We start from the raw sequence: 6,000 nt of genomic DNA, 5'->3' as shown, positions 1-6,000 counted from the left end.
AGCTCATTATCTTGGATATATGACTCTTTATCTCTTTGTTTTCTTCAACAACCCGCATAATCAAAGATTCAAATTTTTTATTAATTTTACTCTATGCCTTAATAAAAGCATGTAAAGTATCTTCTATGGGGCTCCTAGAAGAAGATGATGTATGATACGGTGTAGGGTAAGCTCTAGATGGTTGTGCAAGCTCTTGATTTTCATATTTCCAGCTGAAATTGGGGTGATTACACCACCCAGGATTGTAGATATCATAGAAAGGTGCATAAGGCTTCTTGTACATACCTAAGACATTACATTGTTCCTCATACATTCTCCTAATTTCAGCAAATGTGGGACACTCTTGAGCGAGGTGATCTACCCCGTCACACAAAAAACATGATCCAAAAGACTCTGCATGATTAGTCACATGTGTTGAGTTGAAGTCCTTAGTCTTTAATACCTCTAGCTCCCTAGTGAGCATCTCAGCCTTAACCTTTAGGCTATCCTCTTCCCTGAGATAGTAAGTTCCACCACAATTTGGGTTTCCTGCAGGTTGTGACCTATTTGTGCTCTCATTAGCACTAGGTCCAATCCAAGTGTGAGCTTTTTCAACAAGCTCATTGAAGTATTCTATGGCTTCATCAGGATCTTTCTAAGTCCCTCGTAAAAATAGCTCACTAAGCGCCAATTCTCATACCTATAGTGAGGACGCATACTCAACAACTCCTTAAATCTTTCCAAGACTAATATAAAGTCTCACTATCTTTTTGTGCAAAGATGGAGATTTACATTTTTAAAGCATTGGTCTTATATTGGAGAAAGTATTTATTAAAGAAGACCTGAGTCATCTCATTCCACTAGTCAATAGATCGTGGTCTCAGTGAATATAGCCAATGTAAGAGTTTTATTTAAACTCTATATTCCACACACTCATCTTAATAGAGTTTGAAATAGTTCAAATTTATCAGATAAAAAATGAGTGATAACGAGATAAGAAAAATTTCAAGAGATAAGATTAAAACTCTATATCTCTAATTATATTCAGATACAAACTCTTAGATTTCTTGATTGTCAGAAATCTATAAATAGCACTAGGGGTTAAAGGGTTCTCACCTACAACATTAGAGTGCCTTTTGCCATCGTGAGACACTTGTGAGGCAAAGTTGCTACGGTGATCCTTCTCTCATAGTCAGATCTAATTCTTCATCAAACTGATGGAGAAAGATACTCATTTATTTATTACTGTTTATTATTGTAGATCATATGAAATTGAAGATCTGTTTATTAATATTCATGTTAAAATATTTAACAGCCAACTCTTAGCTCTATCTTTCAAAGAGAAAGGAAAGAACTTAAGTCACACAATGTCATTAATTGCATTTTGACTATGAAAAGTCGTAACTAATTCCTCAAACTCCCTAATGTGCACATATGGATTTTCATTTTCCAACCCATGAAAATTAGGGAGTAACTGTATCATCCCTGTTTTAAAATCCAATTGGTGAGTATTAGCTGGAAACATGATACATGATGGTGTGGCTGTGCGTGTAGGGTAGAGGTAATCCTGAAGGGTCCTAGGGGATTGATTTTCGTGTTCACTCATTTTATCAAAATTAGAAGAATTATCAAACAAATAATTAGAAAAATTAGACTCTAACTCTAACTCTAACACAGGTCTACAAGCAAATCGAATTAAGACGTCTTTATACTTGTGCATACAAAGTAGAGAAAAATACAACACTAAATAAAAAATAAAACTATAAAAAGAAAAAGAAAATAAAATAAAAATGCAGTAAACTAAAAGAAGGAACAAAATTACCTCCTTTATAAACTGCTGAAAAGAAAAACTATTTAACAATTCTTCTATCGTCTCCCCAGCAATAGCACCAAAATTTGATTAAACCCAAAGAATAACGTGGTAATTGTGGTACAGGTTTGGGGTATCGATTCCATAGGGAGACAAATTAAACGAATAGCAGAAGGAACAAAAAAATTAAAGAAAAATATTAAATAAGTAATGGAAAATAAAGATTAATTTTAAATGTAAATTAAAGTGAAACAAAGTGATTAACGGAAAAAAAAAATCAAATTGGACAAACAGTAGAGCGTTGGAAATCTCTTGCACAAATCCGGTATTTTAATTATTCTTAATTCATTGGATAACTCAATTGGGAACTCAATTCCTAAAATTTCCAATCGCAAGGTATAGATTTATAAATCAAAATTAAACCAAATGTATCCGTTTGAAAAATCATTCACTACCTTTAAAATACGTAAATTATTATTCTTATTGAGAAAATTTAACGACAACAATATACTTAGTGAGCGATATTGCACAAAGAACTAAATCAATATAGATAAATAATTTATATAAATATAATCAAAGAACTAATTCATTCAATAGAAAAATTATGACTGAATCCATAAATAGAATAAATTCTATGATTATTTGGTAAAGAAAATATCAACAATAAATTAAGAATGATAAAATAAAAGAATTTTAGTAATTAAAACTTAAATATATAAATTAAAAATATTATTTAATGTATAAGTTTATCCTTAATTTTATTTGAAAATTTAATTATCTATAAATATAATAAATAATAATAATTTTAAGAGAAAATTACAATAGACGTAAGCCATAGACGTAAGCCACCTTTTTCTAAACCTAAAGGCCAATTCATCATGGGCCCAGGTCCGACTGTAGCTTTCTTCCTCTTTCTTTCATGTTTTTCATTTCTTGGCCGAAATATAAATATATATATATATATATATACACTACTTGAAAACAACGTAAAATACACGTTTTTTATAGTTCAAATTTAATTCTTTTTATTAAGAATTAATTTTTTATTAATAAAAATATAATATTTTTGATTAATTAAATAACTAATGATATAATATTTATATAATTAATAAATAATTATATATTATGATATATTATAAAAGAATAGCATTAATAGAATATATAGTATGATCTTATAAATAAACATTGCTCATAATTTTATAAAAATTATCTGAGATAATTTTAATTTTAGGATGACGATCCAGTATTTTCCTCATCTTGCATTACTTCATTAGAGATGACATTAAAATACATATATTTTTTCTCATTCAGTTTCTCTGGATCTATAAAAACTTGAATCTTTCAATTTTTTTTGATAATTTCTCCGCAACGCTTTTAACATATAGTTGATGCTCCTATAAAATAAATTTTGAATAGCAGATTAATCAATGATAATTTCTACTTATCATTTCTACACACCATACTTATTTTATTTTTTTATTTTTTTATAATAAATATGTAATATATAGATGATAAGTAGAACAACTTAATAGTTTAATAAAAATATAATAAAATAATAAATAATGGATAATATTAAAATATATGATATGACATGATAAGTAACATTTTTTGTGAATTAAACAAATAATAACATTATTACTGAGATTATATATATCATTTAAAATATAAAAATAGTAATTAGCGCAAAGTACAAAAAAACAAACTATATTTAGGCTTAAAGAAAAGTATTAAAAGAAAACTTTTAAATAGGAATTGTAAAGCTCATTAAAGGATTCATAATTATTTTTTTTAATGGAAGTAGAAATTAATGTGTGTTTTACCGGCCTTTACTGATGTGCATTTTTAACACCCTTTATAAGTGCCCCTTTTTCTTGGAGAATGAAGTTCATTTATTAGCATTCGAAATTTGTTTTAACATCCTTTTACGTGCCTTTTTTTTTCTTGGACATGGAAGTTTTTGTTTTTTTAAGGAAAAAGCCACTTTGCTGCTTAGGGTTGACCGCCCAATTTGACTGCTGGGTAAATTTTTTTTTTAGTGATTAAGAAAGTGATTTTAAATATATTGGTATATTTGTTTTACTTAATGATTAAGAAAGTGATTTTAAGTATATTGATGTATTTTTTTTTACTTAATAATTAAGAAAGTGATTAAAAAATGTGAAATAAAAAATGAAAAAAAGAAGAAGGAAAAAGCTATATGAATGGGGCGGCATAGTAACGGGACCTTTTTTTTTATTAGTATTCAAAATTTTTATATTTGAAATTATATTTACAGTTGTTGAGTATTATTTTAAAAAAAATTAATAATAAATATAATATTTAAATAAAAAAATTGAATTTTCAAATAATAAATTTTACTTTTTAAAAAAAAAATGCAGATACTTATTTCTATTGTTGCAAGTGATTTGTCTTTAAGAACAATGGAAATTGTACCAACGGCGCATCAAATGCAATTTAAGGTCTTCGACAACTTAACCCAGTTTAGCTGTAATCCTCGTTGCTGTATTTTTCATTTATAATGCAGATAGACAGACTATGACACATTGATTGATGCACCCATTATGAAGCACCCGATAAGAAAAGAAGCCACAGTGGCTACTATCAAGTCCTTGCAGTTTCCCTCAAGGCAAGCCTCGTAAACAGGGACAAACTTGCTGGGTATATATATATAGTAATGTATTTAGAAGTCATATATATAATATAAAATAAAAATAATATAATATATAAAATAAGAGATTCCAACGAAGAGGTTTCATTTGTTAATATGCATGACCATGTGACCATATGAAACCCCACACACAAACTCTCTCTCTCCGTGGGTGAACAGTTCCTACAGACCAAAAACGAAGCACCGACAACCTCTCTTGTTTCTTCTTCAATCACTGTTCCTTCGTTTCCACTTCTTCACAGACCAAGAACCGAAAGCCCTATCCCAATTATAAGGGGTTTCTATGTGAGAATGAGGCTTTTGCACAACAAAAATGGCAGACCCCAAGAGAGGAGCTTGTTTTACAGGTACTACAAATGGGTCACTTGGTTCTCTCTCTCACTCTATCTATATGGCTCCTATTTTGTAACAACCAATAACCCACAGAACAAACCTTCCTCTCTGTCCAAAACCCATGTCCCTATCTCCGAATCCACCCTCGCTTCTTGCGTTCTCTTCGAATCCACCCTGCCATGTTGCAGTGAGCATCCCTCTAATCTCTCTCTATTTTCATTCTCCCTCTATTTCTCCTATCTCTCAGCCGCTACCCACGCTTCCAGCTACCATGTCACAGCCCCTAGGAGATTTGCCCGGGGCCACACCTCGGCACGACCCATGGAGGGTCAGGACAGTCACATGGCTAGTCTGCAAGCATGCCTTGGCTCAAACCATGACACGCAGCGGGCGAGCATGGAGGCTACTGACCACACGCAGACCATGCGTATAGGCTTGCACGTGCCCTTGAGTGTGCATCTGCGTGCATGCATGCGTGCCCCCACACCACCTAGCAAGGCCAGTGGTGTGCCCCCACAGGCACGCCATCCAGCGCACAGCTCCAACCCGTGCCTTATAGAGCATGTTAGTGGCATGCCTCGCGGCGTGCCATCCAGCGCATGACTCTAGCCCATGCCTTGCGGAGTAGGTCAGTGGCATGCCCACCAGGCATGCCATCCAGCGCACGACTCTAGCCCATGCCTTGCAGACTTAGCGCCCAGGCCACCAACCTGGGCCATGCCGTGCACCATCATGGCTTACCTTCAGCAAGCCATGCCCATCATGCCGTGCACCACCATAGCTCACCATCAGCTAGCCATGCCGCACCACCCTGGCTCACCATTAGCCAGCCATAGCGCGCACCACCATGGCTCACCACCCAGCAAGCCATGACCGCACCACCTGACCATGGACCAACCTGACCACCGTGCACCACCTAGCCCACCATGGGCCATGCATGCCACGGCTAGTCTTGGTCCATGGCCATTATCTTGTTATTTATTTTATTTATTTTATTTATTTTATTTATTTATTTTCTAGGGACCTATTGGGGGTTTCCAATTTGTTTTTCTTATAAATAGGACCTCCTTCATTTGCTTTAGGATCTTTTGGCAAACTCCTAGAGGGAAGACTCTTGTTTGAGAGATCACAAACTAGTGCCTTTGCACTTAGGCTTTTTGGGTGCAATTCGTGAATCCCAAAAAGAGAATCACACTTTGCAATTCGTGAA

The sequence above is a fragment of the Carya illinoinensis genome, chromosome 12 (genome assembly GCF_018687715.1).
Source record: "Carya illinoinensis cultivar Pawnee chromosome 12, C.illinoinensisPawnee_v1, whole genome shotgun sequence".
Taxonomy (NCBI): Eukaryota; Viridiplantae; Streptophyta; class Magnoliopsida; order Fagales; family Juglandaceae; genus Carya; species Carya illinoinensis.
The sequence above is the reverse complement of the archived record's forward strand: the minus strand, read 5'-3'. Positions refer to the sequence as shown.